This window comes from Saimiri boliviensis, chromosome 5 (assembly GCF_048565385.1).
Source record: "Saimiri boliviensis isolate mSaiBol1 chromosome 5, mSaiBol1.pri, whole genome shotgun sequence".
In the NCBI taxonomy this organism is placed as follows: domain Eukaryota; kingdom Metazoa; phylum Chordata; class Mammalia; order Primates; family Cebidae; genus Saimiri; species Saimiri boliviensis.
The window spans coordinates 36,368,180-36,385,828 of record NC_133453.1 but is presented as its reverse complement, the minus strand read 5'-3'; the positions used below and the strand labels follow the sequence as shown (position 1 = coordinate 36,385,828).

At 39.1% G+C, this 17,649-nt stretch overlaps 1 long non-coding RNA gene across 1 annotated transcript in view; it reads left to right on the top strand.

The window, feature by feature from the left end:
• The first annotated feature begins 2,419 nt into the window (after positions 1 to 2,419).
• LOC141584453 (uncharacterized) overlaps positions 2,420 to 17,649 on the top strand; it is a 187,809-nt gene continuing 172,579 nt past the window's right edge. Inside the window, exon 1 of the long non-coding RNA XR_012517504.1 lies at positions 2,420 to 3,857. This is a non-coding gene — a long non-coding RNA (uncharacterized LOC141584453). The remainder of the gene's footprint in view (positions 3,858 to 17,649) is intronic.

Here is a 17,649-nt window from a genome sequence, read left to right as displayed (position 1 = left end):
GAAAACCACAAGTGCTGGGGACATAGCAGCCTCTCAATAATTATTCATTGAATGAATTTTTTCTGTTGGTAACATTACTCTGCCATTCCTTCAACACCTTAAGTGTTGGATCTACTTTATGGGGTAGGAATGTGTCATTTTTCTATCAACAAACACAGGGTTTTGTTTCAAATGTAGGTTATTATTTTAGACTCTTTCTGTATTAGTTAATGCCTTTTCCTAACATTTGAGGGAAACAAATCCAGGTCACATATGCCAGATTCTGTTTCACAGATTCTAGTAAGGCTCAACACTAGTACAGATTATTATTACTTAATTTTAGAATGGACCAATAGTATTTACAGAATGCTATAGGATGTTACAGTCAAGATTTCAGCCTTTTGCCTTGAAGCCGGTTACACATACCCCGAAAGATTTTTTTCTTGTTTTGGAGGGTCATGACAGAGGATATCCCCTAGGGGGCAGTGTGTGCATACGTTTCAGCCACGCAAGGAACGCAATTATGGCCGCCGAGGTAATTGCAAAGGCTGCAGGAGATCTGGGGGTCTAAGGCAAAAATGCACTGTATGAAGTTGTTCTCTAGGCAGAGCAGAGTGAAGGCGACCTGAAAAAATTGCTCAGTGGAGAAAAACCTCGTGACAAAGCAGAAAATTGGGGGATGGTAATTTTCAAGGCTCCAACCTTAATTACGTAAGTTTCAACACAGGAATAATTTGACATGCTCCTTAACATTTGCTAAGGGGTTTTTAATATTTTTATTTATTACCTTTTATATTTCATGTTTCTGACATCCATGCAGAATTGAGTTTCATTTTCTTGTCTATTCTAGGTGGCAGTTCAAATTCAATTAAAGTTAACCAGTTTTAATTGAGTAATAATAGTTGATACTGTATTATTGAGTGCTTATAAGGTTCTGAGTATTTTACTTACATAACTTTAATCTTTCCACATCACCATGAGGCAAGGACTGTTATTATTCTCACCTTATAGGTGGGAAAACTGTGGGATAGAGAGTTATACAACTTCCCAAGCTTAATAGTCTGAGTCCCGGACACATTCTCTTAAATATTTTACTATTTCACCTCCCAAAGAAGTGCCTCTCTAACGTTTCAATTTAATTTAATTTAAGTTTACTTTTGAGACAGTGTCTTGCTCTGTCACCTAGGCTGGAGTGAAGTGGTGTAATCTTGGCTCACTGCAGCCTGGACCTTCTGGGCTCAAGTGATTCTCCTACTTCATCTTGCCAAGTATCAACAGCTGGGACTATAGGCATGCGCCACCGTGTCCAGCTAACTTGTTGTAGAGATGAGATCCTACTATATTGCCCAGGCTGGCCTCGAATTCCTGGTCTCAAGCGATCCTCCTACCTCATTCTCCAAAAGTGCTGGGATAACAGGCGTGAGTCGTGGTGCCCAGTCTCTGTCTAATTTTAATGAGTGTACATATGACTTTGGGACTTCGTTAAAATGCAGATTCTGATTCAGTAGATCTGGGTGGGGCCTGAGAGACTGCATTTCTAACAAGCTGCAGGTGATGCCAGTGCAGTTGGCCCGTGGACCACGTTTTGAGTAGCAGAAACCTAAACAGGAGTGTGTAATGAGGGTAGAGGGATGTGAGGATATAAAGATGGGCATGGCATAATCCCTCCACTCAAGCAGATTATACCTACTAGAGAAGGTTAAGGCAACTACACAAATGGTGGATATTATGAATGAATGTATATGTCCAGGGACACAGAGGAAAAGCACAGAGCAACTCAATAGGTACTAGGTGAGGGACTTACTTCTAGGATAGGACAATGCACTTTGGGAGGAACAAGCAGAATGAACAAGGTACAGTTCTTACCTGTGAGCCATTTGCAAGCTGGTGGGGCAAGGCCAATGGGCACGCAGATAACCCTAGTACAGGCGTAGATTTCACAAAAGAGGCTGCCCAGGATGATTACGGGAATAGGAAGGAGGGACAAAATGAGGGAGGTAAGAATTTCCATCGTGACTGGAATTAGCTCAAGGAACAGAGAGCTCTCAGCTGGCTGCAGACCTAGAGAAAGGCCTCGTGAAAGAGATGGGATTTGAGATAAACCATGAAAAACAGATGGGATTTTGACAGTGCATAAGGAAGGTTATTTCAGGGAGAAAGAACCAGTTTAATCCAAAGTTCTGGAATACAGCAGTACAAAGCAAATTTGGGACTAAGTGCATAGTCTTATTTTCCTATCTAGACACTGCATGGAAGTTGTGTTGAAAGCCATGCTTTAGAGCAATGATTTTCAATCTATATTGAAAAAAGTCACTTCAGGAGTGAAAAAAGATTTTGATGCTGCGGCCTCATCCCCAGAGATTCTGAGTTCATGAATCTGAGTCAGAGGTGAGAATCCATATGTTTTTAAACCTCCTCATTTTTAGTAAGATAATATGTATGTGCAGCCAGATTTGAGAACCATTACTCTAAGCAATGATTCTCAAATTGTGCTGCCTGGGTCAGCAGCCTCAGCATCCCCTGGGAACTTCTGGAAATGCAAATTCTCAGGTCCCACCCTGGACCTACCAAATCTAAAACTCTGGGGCTGGGGCCAAGAATCTCTGTTTAAACGAGCCCTCCAGTGATTCTAATGCAAGCTCAAGTTTGAGAACCAATGTTCTAGAGTCCTGCTCCTCCAAGCATAGGCCACTGGAAGCTTACTACACATGTGGAATCCCAGGCCTCCCCGCAGGGCTGTTGAGTCAGAACTGCAGTTTAACAAGATCCCAGGTGATGGGTGTATACATTAAAGTTTGGGAAGCCTGGTGATTTTCAGGTGAGAAATCGAAACTTTTTAAAGATAATAATGGGGAGCAGCTGAAGGTTATAAAGTGGTGGTATAACTGAGGAGAGCCCCAGGAAGGAACAACCAGCTAACTGAATGTGTGATGGATTGAATATAACAGATTCTGCACAATACGCCTTAAAGTTTGATCCTGCAGGGCGATCCTAGAAAGAAGTCCCAGAGAAAATCCCGTCGCCACTTAGACTTCCCGGACCTCCTTCTACTTTTCCTTCTTCTAGGTTCCAGGAGAGAACAGTGCACTGGGGCCTCTTGCCTCACTGCTCGGAGCTCCTTCGACGGTGGAATCCTGCCAGCCATTGATTCAACTGTGGGAGTTATCACAGCAGTGCAACTGCACTCAGGCCTCAGCTCCAGCTTGTATAATATTTCTGATAATAAGAGAGCCTAAATGAAGCATCCTTTAAAAGGCCTTCACTGTTAATTTGGCACAGGGAAAAAAGCCAGCACATTATGCTAGGTTTTCCAGTCATTCTGCCTGTGCTATACAGACTCTTTGAATAGATGTCCATAATGAGATTACTCGAAATGGAATTCATTACCTGACTTTGGATTTATTGCTTTTTAACTAGAAATACAAGGCTACATACACTGTGTTCCCAGCGTTGGTTGTGTGATGTGACTGCCCTGCTTCTCCATTCCAGAATGACTACAGGAAACCAAGGCGAAGAAAGTCCTCAGGGAGCCTGGGGGCCGTGGACAACAGTAAGAACGGAGCAAACTCTGTGCTTGGTTAGGACGGGCGCGCTGGAACCCCAGGCCTCTGCTGCTAAGTTCTGCTTCCACAGTCTCACCATGGGGATCACAAGCCAGTCACCTCCTCACTAGCGTAATTGGAAAGACTCTAAGGGGCCCCGAAGTGCTGAAGTGCTGTAAATTAGCAGCGTTCAATTCTGATGAACATTAAAGGGAGTGTGCAGTTAATTCCTCTGCCCATGCTGATTGCAAAGTCTTTCCACTGGGGCCTTTTGGCTTGGAGCATTACGGGGCCATTTGTTCTGCCTGGCTTCTCCACCAGGGCAAGGACCTCAAGGTGAGTTAATAGGCTTGGATTCTCAGCACTTTATTTTAATCTGTATTTACCATCGTCACATATATTTTAACAAACCTCTGGTGCGTGGCACACCATTGAGCACTGCACAAAATAGATAAGAGAGACGGGGCCCTGGTTTCATTGGCAGAGGGCGGCGACTCCATTCAAGGGGATAGCTGAGAAATCCTGCCTTGTACACCAGTTTATGGCACTGCCTGGTCGCCACTGGGTCTACTGTCTGCCATATGTCTTTCTAGACCTTTGCAGCTTTGTGCTGGGGTCACCTCCACTGGGCTGGCTGGAGGAAAGTGAGGTCATGTCTACAATATTACCTCTTACAGCCTCGGCGACCATTGCCCATTCTGTTTTCTCTGTCCTCTCATTCTTTCTTCCTCAAACACTTTCTGGCATGCAATGTAAAAATATTGCTGATAGTGGCTTTCCATGAGATAATAATCTTAAATAGATGATACTTACATGGATAATAGGATAGAGTAAAACAGGGTGGGTAAATTGATAATTGCAGATTAGAAGGAAATATAATCAGCAAACTAAACAAAAGCTGAATTTAGGGGGTAAGAAGCATGATGTGTTAGAATTGTTAAGAGTGAGACATTTTCATGTGTAAATCTATCCCTGAGGTAAAATCACAGCAGCTTCTTTATGTGTTGTGGAAGTATGTATGAAATGGCACATACTATTTGTTTGTTTAAAGATCTCACATTTTAAAAGCAAAAAGAAGCTATCATTAGAGATATTTTTCTTCATTGCTATAGGAACTAACAGGGAGCAAAATGTCGTTGCGTGTTATATTGGCCTGGACAACTGCAGGACCGGCCACTAGCCTGAATTCTCATTATTATTTTAATTTGTATATAAACCTTGTCAGATGTCTTAGGCATATTTTCAAAAATGCAAACTAATAGCCATCATCATCTCATGTTCCTGAGACAAATGTGACAATGACAATATGTTGTTAAAGGCCACACTTGCACTATCAAAATAATAAGATTATGGCCCAAGCTGCCTGCTAATTTCAGCTATTTTTTAGTCAGTAGGGGTCATCACTTGGGTAACACTACAGACCGACCTGATGTCAGCTCTTTATACAGCTACAGAAAGTCACATTTTCCCGTTTTTGGTGAGTGCAAAGTGGTACAACTTTCTTCATGCTCCATGAGCTTCCCGTCTTACACAGGTTGTACCTCTAACACTAGCCTTCAGGAATTACTGAAGTGCTAGGAACTAGCCCACGTGGTACATTTGCCCTGGCTTGAAGGCATCAGGTAAATCTTTCTTAATGCACTGAATGCCCATGAATATGGATTCTTTGGATGCCCAGAGAGGTGTATGTTAGGACATGGTAGTTCTGTTAGGCTGGTGCAAAAGTAATTGCGTTTTTTGTTTGTTCGTTGTTTGTTCTTTTAGAAAGGCTGTTCTGTCTTCTTTCTCCTCCTAAGCTTGAGGCTCCTTGGAGATCAGATGGATACACTTACTAGAATCTCTAGTGAATTTCATTACTGTCCTGCTGAAGCCTCAAAATATAGGATAATAAGTCCCCCACTTGCTATTGCCTGGGCCAGGGGCCACTAGAATGATTAATCTGATGTTTCCATGTGGCATATTTATTTTGTGGAATTTTTGAACAGAGGACCTAAAATTGCTGACTTCTGTTGTTTGTTGGTGTGGTTGTTCCTTCTTTGTAATGTATCATGGAACAGAACTAAGACTCTTATCTGAAATAATTATTAATGCAGTCACACATTGCTTAACAACAGGAAGGCATTCTGAGAAATGCATCATGAGGTGACTTCATTGTTCTTTGAACATCGTAGAGTGTACTTACCCAATCATAGATGGTGTAGACTACTCTATACCTGAGAGATATGGTATAGCCTATTGCTCCCAGAATACAAATTATACAGCATGTTATTTTACTGAATACCATAGGCAAGTGTAACACACGGTAAGTATTTATGTATCTAAACATAGAAAACTATGGTAAAAATATGGATTGTAATCTTATGGGACTACAATTCTACATGCGATCCATCATTGACTGAAAGGTCATTATGCAGTGAATGACTGTATTAAGTATTCATTGTTGGAAAATGCTTAAGTTGCAGAAACTGGCTGAAGGTTTCAGGGGAAAAGGCTGAAAAAATTTAACAAACACCTAAAAGAGAAAATATCTTCTATACTAACATATCTTAAAAGTTTATGGAAACTTTCGCCATTTGACTATAGTTGTTAAAATGTTCACTTCTTTTCTATTATGTAAGTAATAAGTCCTTTATCACTATAAAAACATCAAACTCATATAAATTTGTAAAGCAAAATTTGAATATTGTCCTTCATTTCCTTGCCCTTTCTCCATCTCCATCCTTTCTAAACTCTCACATCATCCCAGGAAATTACATGCCTCCTTCCTGTTCTTATCCTATGATTTTATAATCATGTACATATGTACATGTCTTTTAAAAATGTAAATGGGATTATACCATGCATATTGTTTTGCAACTGACTCTGACCATTAAATATAACCTGAAAGTTTCTTCCCCATCAGTAGGTATAGCACTCTTCCATCCTCTTTCATAGATGACATTTGCATATTCTTCTATTGATTATTATTATGATTTTTAATTATTTTTCCTATTTTACACAGAAATAGGCAACAAATCAGAACATTGTAGAGCTCATGTGCAAGCATGTCTTTGGGATGCATTTCTTTTTTTTTTTTTTTGAGATGGAGTCTTGCTCTGTCACCGAGGCTGGAGTGCAGTGGCACGATCTCAGCTCAGTGCAACTTCCGCCTCCTGGGTTCAAGTAATTCTCCTGCCTCAGCCTCCTAAGTAGTTGGGACTACAGATATGCCCCACCATGCCCAGCTAATTTTTGTATTTTTAGTACAGACAGGGTTTTGCCATGTTGGCCAGGTTGGTTTCGAGCTCCTGACTTCAGATGATCCACCAGCCTCAGCCTCCAAAAGTGCTGGGATTACAGGCGTGAGTCACCATGCCCAGCCTTAGGCTGCATTTCTAAGGTAGAATTCCTTTCACAATTCTAGTAACTACAGCCACTCCCCTTCCAAAACGGCTACTCAGTGGTAGTACAGTGATATTGCTGTATCAGCAGTGGTTTTGCAGTTTCATAATCAGGGTACTCTTTCTTTTTTTAAAATATATTTTATTGCACTTTAGGTTCTGGGGTACATGTGCAGAACATGCAGGATTGTTGCATAGGAACATACATGGCAATGTAGCTTGCTGCCTCCATCCCCGTCACCTATATCTGGCATTTCTCCCCATGTTATCCCTCCCCAACTCCCTACCCGCTGCTGTCCCTCCCCTAGTTCCCCCACAACAGACGCCAGTGTGTGATGCTTCCCTCCCTGTGTCCGTGTGTTAGCATTGTTCAACACCCATCTATGAGTGAGAACATGCGGTGTTTGATTTTCTGTTCTTGTATCAGTTTGCTGAGAATGATGGTTTCTCTTTCAAATATGTTCTCCTAGAGATAGTAGGCTCAGTACTTTGGAATCAAACAACCCTTAGCTTATATCCCAGGCAGTTCTAACACTTAGCTCCCTGGGCAAGTTACTGAACCTCACTCAGCTTCGATTTCCTGCCCATAAAATGAGGATAATATTATGGATTCTTGGAGGTTGTTGCGAGGATGAATATGATAACACCTAAAAAGCACTTGGCACATAGTAGGTGCCCAATAAGCTGTAGATACTATGAATGAATCTAGACATGGCTTGAATTCCACAACTTGAGAGAAGGGATACAGTAACCAGCAGTTTGCAGAAAGAGATTTCCTGAGACGAAAAATATTCAGATGAATATATGTATATATGCCACATTTTCTTGGTTTTAAATTTTATCTGTGTTTTTATTTTCTAATTAAAAAGATCATTCAGAATTGATGGCATGCACCTATAGTCCCAGCTACTTGGGAGACTTAAGATGGGAAGATCACTTGAGCCCAGGAGTTTGAGACTAGCTTGGGCTACGTAGCAAGACCCTATCTGTAAAAAACATATTACATATGAAAAGCCACTGGTTGGTTATATGTGTTTCTTCAACCTTTGGTCTATATCTGCATTCAGTTTCAAGAAGTAAACTCAGTATGGACAGCATTTCTAGTTTATTTCCATCTATTTTATATAATGTAGGTGTTTGTGCAAGGAGTTATGTTTTGTTAATTATATTTTTACAGGTTAATATTAAAATGAACTGGCATTCCCTAAGCACACACTGATGTAGCTGTCCAATCTAATTTATCACTTAGTCTTCTGGCTTAATGATGAAACCTGCCTTTCCCTGCCCCACCTCCCACGACCTCCATGGCTAGGGCTGTCTCTACTGCTGTCTCTTCCTGAGCTTTTTTGACTTTGTATTATGGAGTGGTGGCTGGTACTGGTTGCTCTGCAAATCTGGGGGACATTTCTAAGGGAACACTTATTTTAAAATTAATTTACCTCATTTGATTTCCTAGTTTTCAGCTGTTATAACAAAACTGTTCATGTACTAGATCACTCAGATGTGGATGGAAATATTTGTCCTATTAGCCTAAGTAATAGCTAAGGCGGGACACTCATTTACTGCCAACAAATCACCTGGGACTTATAAAAGAGGAATAGTTTCTAAATCTCTATGTCCAGTAATATCCCCATTGCCCTAAGCCTATCTCAATGAAAGAATTAAAACTTGTTTTCTCAGCTGCCAGCTGACATCCCCCAAAGAGAAGCAGAGGCAAATACAAAGGGATACTTGTGAGTAGCCCCTTTTATTAAAAAAAAGAGGGTTCTTTGTGGTTTTAATACGAAAGATATAGAAACAGCACTGAAATTCAAAGCCAACAAAATGCTGCCCAGGCAGACCTTTGGGCAGAGGATGGCATGGTATGGAGAGGAGAAGTGCATCATAGCTAAAACAGTCTCTGGCCCACTCCTCCTTGCCATTTCGCAAGTACATGACCTTGAGAATGTAACATGACCTCTGTATACTTCATTAATTGCACCAATAAAAGTAAGGTTAATTACAGTATCTACCTAATAAAATCAAAGTGGAAACTCAATGAGTTTCACAAATACAAAACACCTAGTGCCTCATACAAAGTAAGTGTTATATACATGCTGGCTACTGCTATGAGTATTTAAGAGCTTGGGATCTGGAATAGGCTGCCTGAATTAAAACCCTGGATCTGCCACTTATTACGTGCATGACCGTGAGCAGGTTACCTAACCCTTTGGAATGCATTCCTGCGTATGTTAAGTGGGGATGATAATGGTATGTCAGGGAATTCTTTGAGAAGGAATGGATAAGATATACAGTGTTTGGCATTTAGAAGGTACTCTGATATTAAATATAATATGCACTGATATTAAATATAATATAAATATATTAAAATAAATATATTTTAAAACATTTATAAATATAATATCAGTGCATATTATTTTTGGCAAACTGTACTGCAGGATATTTGTGCCATGTTCATAACCAACTTATTCTGATAGGAGTTGACATGGATTCCTGCACTCTTTCTTTTTGCATTTTAGTTTCTTACAGAGTTTGGTTTTAAAACAAATGAAGTCCCACAGAGGACTATGCGGCAGCAAAGAACGCCATTCCTTATTAATACATCATTATTGTATGGATGAGGCAACATGCAACCAGGGGACCTTGGGCCTCAGTCAGAGCAGTCATCTCTGAAGTAACAAATGGACCTAATTATAAGGTGGTTTTACCTAAAAGGTCAGCCTCGGCCCTGTCACGGGAGGCTGGCATCATAGGAAGCTTCTACTGTATGATATTGCACATCAATATTAACACGTGTTCTTTTACTGTTGTGTGAACGTTATTTAGATTCCTTAGCTTTCTGCTCTGTGTGCACAATGATACACACACACACACACACACACACACACACACACACACACGCTTTTAGTGGCTGCAGTAAACCCTCTAAGTCCCATAATTCTGAAAGCCGACTTTGTTGCTTGGGGACTCTGATTTTGCAGGCTAGTTGCACTGTTGAAATGAGTCCTTGCTGCTTGTAAGTCTTGTTCTATAGTTTCATTTGGCTGAAGCAGGAGACAAGTACCTCATTTTAATTAGAATTTCAAGCAAACTGCATTATGTTGTTATGTATTATCCTACAAAAAGATACCGTATCAAGGACAGCTGTTGATGGAGTAAAGCATCCTGTTAACTCTGCCTGAGAAATAAAAACGCTTTCCTTTACTTCATCAGCTGTATCACTGTGCTGCTCCTGACACATCCCATGGAACAGAAAGATGTGCCCTGGAGCTCTCCAAGACAGCCAATGTTTTAAACAAGATGCTAGGTAATAATCCCAGGGCAGATGAACATGTGACATCACCATGTCGTTAGAGGGCAAATTGCAGGTCCTGTCCTGCTCTCTGTCTCTGCTGGCTTGCTGCAAATCACAGTACTCTCTGAGGAATCCACTCTCTGCCTGTTGCTCTGAGGAAAGCTGTAGATTATGTTGAAGGAAGATAGAGGCTGTGCTGCTTTACACCTGCAATTAAGTCCCTGCTGCTCTCCAAACCAACAAGTCCTTCCAAGTAGTAATCTAATTTATTTTTCCCATTTTCTAAGTAATGCTAGGGTAAGCATGTTCATCATTTTAGACTCACTGATTCTAATTCCTAATTCAGACTTGTTTGTTCAGTAGAAGGTAAACAACCCCCAAGCTATCACCCACCCTCATTTATTTAGAAAGAGAGCGTTTCAGTGGGAGAAGATAAATAGCGTGTCAAACATGGTTTGGAGGGGCTGCAACTGAATAATTTCTAGTTTCCTATGTCTGTCTCCAGCTGTTGTGGCGCAGTGTGACGCTGGCAGCTGTGTGCTGGCTTGGCTGAGCTGCTTTTCAGTCAAATCAGATCAATACGTGTAAGCATTTGTTTGATCTAACAATCTCAGGCCAGTCCAGGAATTCACACATTGAACCACATGGATGGAAAGGACTGGTTTCCAGTTATCTGTCTATGTATACAAGATCAACTGGTTGATGCCTATACTCCTAAAATCCCCTAGGAAATAAAAGGAAGACCACATATAGAGGATTGGTGGACTCGAGTAGCCCTGGGGATGAATCAATTCAATTCCACGAACATTTATTGGGTGTTACTATAGACGAGGAAACATAGACTATTTAAACATCAGCAAAACACAGTCCCAATCCTCAGGTATAATTTAATACCAGGTTATAAAAACATCAGTAGTTAATTAATTATTATTTAGACTTGGTCTTGTTCCAAAAGGACTTAAGACATAATACTTGTGAAACTATATACAGTGGGTCAACATGAAATAAAATAAGATTACATGAGAAGAGTTAGGGAAAATTAAGAGTGGGGAAGTTCAATGAAGCTGGAAGTGAAATTAGTTTAGGAAATGTAGACCATGAAAACAATGCTTACTTACCAGAGATAAATTTGTCTCAAAGCTTCTCAGAAGCCTGAATAAAACTGGAAACAAAATGGATTTATTAGATGATTGATAATGTCTTTGTTGATCTTGCTCAGGAAGAGGAGGGCTATACCTGCTATGGAAATGACACAGATCTTTCTCACATAAAGATGACTTTGATTTGTTCTGGTCAGTAACTGCAACATACTTATGTAGAATACAATAATGATTTTCATAGGCTGGTAGCAAGGACTGCTTATGCAACAGCTATTCTTTGTCACCTTTATCCTTACTGCAAATACCCCCCTCTGCCATCAAGTGCCTACACACTGAAAATGCTATATAATGACTCTTGCAGACTTCCCTGGATATATGACCTAATCATGGCCAATGGAACCCAAAGAGAAGGGTGCTGGGAAGCTCCTGGTAAAGGTTTTCCCCACTGATAAAAAGACACACTGACGGAGAAGCTGCCTTTCCTTCATTTGGATATGGTTGTAAGACATACCTTGAAAGGTGTCATCATCTTGTGGCCAGGAGGGGATACGCTTCTGAACTAAGCTAATATGCTGAGTTGGGAAGTAGGGAAAGTGTTTCATGAAGCTACAGAAGAAAATACAAGCTCAGATTTCTGCTCCAAAACTAAGATGGGCAAGAAAACTCAGGTCAGAATCTAGAAAAAATTTGATGTAAATTATAAGGAAATAGAGCTGGATGAGAAACATCTACTCAGGCTTCATAGAGATAATTGTTAAAAAAGAAAGATGTTTTCAATGGCCCAATTAGAAAAACTAAGTATTTTTTCCACGCTTACCATATGACATTTTTTCTATGAAATGAGCAGAGTCCTGTTGGCCTTGCCCCTCCTTCCCACCTCATCCTTCTTCATCCATGTTGAGAATGAAAACCCCTGTGAACAACTGCATTGTGAGATAGAGTGGACAGGAGGTAGGAGAAGAGACAGCAGCACAGATAAGCTGGGAAAGGAAGGTCTTAAAATCCTTATAGGTAAAGTCTATAGGAGGAAATAGGCAGATAACAATCATTGCAGCAGTACAATCTCTTATTTTTCAGGCAGTAAGCCAACTTGGATACCAAATAACCGGGCAGTAGGGGATGGAGGAAATGACACAGATAGAGCAGTGACACCCGAAAAACTGATAGAGACAGAAAATTAGTCTAGAAGATGTTTGTGTCTATCAACCTTCCCTCCAGCTTGAGATCCGAGAAGGGAGTTCAGCCATCAAACAGATAGGCAAAGAGAATAATTCACTCACCCTGTCTTGATCAACATGAAGTCTGGATATATTTATTCATGTTCTAGAATAAGTAAAGATACTGGAAACACAAATGAGACTGGTGAAAAATATTGCAGCATAAAGAAATAGAAATATTTGACTCAAAGGAGCTCATGTCTGAAAATGATCTATGACACAATTAAGACGATATTATCAAGAAACCATTGGGAATCCTTGAAAGAATGCCAAAAGATAGGCCATTAGAAATCAGGAGAAAGATAGCTCAGATTAAAGGTAAAATAAAAATTTAGATTAGTGAAATTAACAAGGATCCCCAAAGATCTAAAAAGATAATGGGACTTCCAGGTAAAGATAGAGCCTTGAACAAACACATCTAATTTTGCTCCCCAACCCAAACCCTTATAACTCTATAATAGAGAGATTTTGTTTGGTCTTGTTTTCATATAGAAGCCCACGTGGGTAGGGAAAATGGAAGAAAACAAAATAGTGGCAAAATTTTGAAGCCTTAAAACAGACACTCATATGGAAACAGACTTAACAGATCTGAGAAACTGAAACCCTAAACTGCAGGTAGAGAAAGCTGAGAACCAACCCACTTTATACCAGAGTCCCCCTCCAGAGACTCAGAAATTAGGACTAGTCTTTCTAGAAGCCAGGATGAAAGACAGTAGGACAAAATATTAGGAGGATTGAGAAAATTAGGAAGAAACTAGATCTCTCTGTCTTCCCCCTCTTCCTTAGCTTGCCACTGGTGCTGTCTCTTCTCCCCAGCAGAAGCCTGGATGTTTATGTTATAGACAGGATAAAATAGAAACTCTCAGCTTGAAGGCAACAATGGAGACCTCTCAGGTTTCATACCAAAAATAGGAAGATTAAGTACATGTTTGCATACTGACTGTTGAACACTAGCTTCTTCTTCCATTGGCTCCCAGAATGTTAGATATTATTTTCCAGGGAAGAGATGGATGAGTCTTCTCTAGGGGACATGATCATCCTCTGGTGCTGAAAGCCCCCAACATACAGTTGGCTCTCCTTTTCTGTAGATTCCTCATCCACAGATGCAACGAACTGCAGATTGCAAATATTCAGGGAAAAAAATGGTGCACATAAAAAAAACCAATAAAATGTAACAAATATTTGCATAGCATTTACATTGTATTAGGTATTATAAGTAATCTAAAGGTGAGTTAAAGTAAACAGGAGGGTGTGCATAGGTTATATGAAAATACTACATTCCATTTTATACAAAGGACTTGAGCATCCGTTGATTTTGGTTCCACAGGAGTTTTGGACCAATCCCTGCTTAAACCAAGTGATCACTGTATTGACAATGGGAATAGTATGCACTCTTCAGTGATTCACAGAGGACAGTCTGCATCTAGGCACTCAGAGTTTCAGGCAGCTCTTTAGCCCTCTGCTCTTTAATATTAGCAAACAGTCAAGGTTTTCCATAAATCCAAGAAAAGCAGATAGTATGATGGGGGATGGGGGAGGAGAAAACAAGAGAAAAAAGGAAACTGGATGAAAAAGGCAATGTGCAGGGAAAAGAAAACATTAATAAGTAAACTGTAATTAGTATCTTTCAAAATATAAAAGATTTGTATACATGAAACAAGAACAGGGTGCTCTAAAAATGGAACAAAGAAACAAAAACACTTTTAAAAGCCTTGGGTATAAAATGCAATAGAAAAATGTAATTTTGAGTGTTAGAAAAACCTGAATGATGCTGTGCAACTTTGAATCAGTCACATGGAAGTTAAACTTGAAAAGTTTTCCTGGATTGCAGAAGCAAAATCAAAGAGATTTAAATGGCAAACAGAGGATAGATATAGAAGACAGGTAATGAAGAGCAAACAGAATCACTGTTGTTCTCAGATCATTATAAATAGAAAAGAAAACAAACTAAAGCTAAGATGAGAAAAACCTTTCTGAGCCAACAAAAAGATCTGTACTTGCTGATTGAAAGCACCCACTCCATCAAAGCAAAATGAATTTTGAAAGGCCCAAATCAAAGTAGATTCTGACCAAACTTGAAAACTTAATGAAGATTTATGAGTCCCCTGGCAAAATAAATAAATAGATAAAAAGGAATACAAATAAGGCTGACTTTAAACATCTTTTCTGCAACTTGACATACCAGAAGACAGTGGACTAATGTCTACAGAATTTTAAAAAGAAACAATTATCATGTAAGAATTTTGTACCTAGCCAGATTTTGTGTGTGAAGGCAGTAGAAGAAAGTACTCACAAATATGCAACGTATCATTCATGTGAACTTCTTAGAAAAAAATTATTTGAAGCTGTAATTGAAATGTCTGAGAAAGCAAAATTTTCAAAGTTTTGAAATGTGAAGATAATTGTATAAACCATCTGACTGCAAACATTGAACCATTTAGAAGTGAGAGATATCCAAACTATTTTTTGTAAATGTTATTATAAAAGTGGATGTCAATTGCAAAACTCATTTTTAAATTAGAAGATATGTAATGATTGGAAGGAAAAACAGAAGAGAGGGTGGGAAGTTAGAAGGGAAAGAAGAAAAGGAAGAGGGAGAGGGAGGGCAGAAAAGATCACTTTCATTTTGATTACATTAATGATGACAGAGAGGCAGCAGGAGAAGCACAACCTAAAATTGCGCTTAAACTCAATCGTTGTCCAATTTTGTCCTGCATTGGCATCAGCTGTGAATCTTTATGAACAACCCATGCCTGGCTTTTACTCTCGGATGGTCCCATTAATTGGTATGGGGTGTCGGAAAGCACCTCTCCCACTTCCAATGTGCAGCAACATTTGGGATCAACTGGCTTAACTCAATAAATAGAAAAAAGTAAGAATGGTAAGTAGATTTCAGCTTGTGTTCCCAACCCTTCTCAATCGGCAATGACTGCCCTAGGGCTTTGTTAAGGTCATATCAGGCTCGATAGAAAACTGCTCTGATCCATTTATACTGTCTTCACTGGCAGAGAAGAGAATGACATCACACACTGGCCATTCCTGGGTTGAAGTAGATTTTTAAACTAAAGTAACAATAGATTAAGAAGCATGATAGATTCCTTCCAAAATATTAGAGAAGGTAAAAGTAAAAAGCATGTAGTGATGTAATGACAGGTATTAACAAGGAAAAAAGGAAGGAAAGGAAGACGGGTGAAAGGGAGAATGGGAGGGAGGGAGGGAAGAAACATAAGGAGAAATTTTTTGAAAGATGGTAAAATATGATCAAATATGTTCATGAAGTCTATAAATTCAATTGGAATATCCCCTTTATTAAAGGTGAATAGATTGTATAAGAAGAGAAGAGAAATCCTGCTATGTGACATTTTCCAAAGACCCACCTAATACAAAATTACTAAATCAAAAATACATTAAAAAATTAAAAAGTGGACAAACATATCAGGCAAATACAGTAAGAAAGAATTCCAATACTAATAACAAATATGATAGAAATTGAAGCAGAAATACTAAATGAGATAAAGATGTCCTGTCAGAAAGGATATTTCATAGTGAATACAAAACTGTCATGAAATTTTATTCATCAGATAAGATTATATCAAATACTAAAAGTGAAATCTGTCATAAATTAGGAAAAATGGACAGAAGTACACTAAATGGGGCATTTTAACATACCTCTTTCTCTTTTTGATGGGTTAATAAGAAATATAAATCAGTTTATAATCATAAAATACACCTTTGTTTTTAATACTAATAAAAACATCTACTAAAGAATAAAGAACAAGATCATGCATCAATCTAATTACCAAAAGGCAAATGTATATAGTTCCTGCTCTCATTTATTGAATCAAGGAGAAAATTAACACTGCAATTTTCTAAAAAATTAGAAATTAACAACGATGAGAATAGTACATATCACAAATGCCCTATGACAGATGTGACTGAGAAGAATGTCATCTCGAGAGGAAGGTTTAGGTTGATGCTGAGGGCCATGGTGATTTCATTATGCAAAATCTGCCTGTGCCTCTTATGTTCCTTCTTCCGAAGAAAAAGTCTTGGATTCCAATTCTACCCCTAGAGCTACTGTGATACTCTTCTCTATTCTTCTTCATTTTGGATTTTGTGAGAATTTTAAAATTCTGCTCTGTGAAAGCAATGTGAACAGAATGAAACAAACAAAAAAAAAGCCACAGACTGGGAGAAAAATATTTTGTAAAACATATGTCTGATAAAGGACTTGTATCTAAAATATACAAAAACCTCTTAAAACTCAACATTAAGAAAGCAAACAACCCACTTAACAAATGGGCAAAAGATCTGAAAGAGATACTTCACTACAGAAGATATACAGATGGCCAATAGGCATATAAAAAAGATGCCCAACATCATTTATCATTAGGGAAATGCAAATTAAAACAAGAAAGTAACATGAGCACATACCTATGGCTAAATGACTAAAATCCAAAAAAACTAACAATTCCAACTGTTGGTGAGGATGCAGAATAACAAGAACTCTCATCCGTTGCTGGTGGAAATGCAAAATTTATAGCCACTTTGGGAAGATAGTTTGGCTGTTTCTTACAAAGCTAGACAGAGTATTACCATACTAAACAGCAATTGTGCTCCTAGATACTTACCAATTGATTTGAAAACATATGTCCACATAAAAACCTGCATGCAAATGTTTATGGTAGCTTTATGCGTAATTGCCAAAAACTAGAATAATCAAGATATCCTTCAATAGGTCAGTTGATAAAGAAACTGTGGAACACATATACAACTAAATATTATTCAGTAATAAAAAGGAATCAGCTATCAAGTCATGCAAAATATAGATGAATTTTAAATGCAAGTTCTAAGTGGAAGAAGCCAACCTGAAAAAGGCTATATATTATATGATTCAATTTACAGGACATTTTGGAAAAGGTAAAACTATAGATATGGTAAGCAGATCAGTGGTTGCCAGTGTTGAAGGGAGCCAGTGGGGAAGGGCTGGATAGGTAAAGCACAGGAGATTTTTTAGGATGGTAAAACTATTCTGAATGATACTGTTACAGTAGGTAGCTAGTCAGACATAAGCAGGGCAGGAGAGGGCTCCTCCTCCCCAACCCCAACCAGGAGTGTCAGGTGACTGTCAGGTGA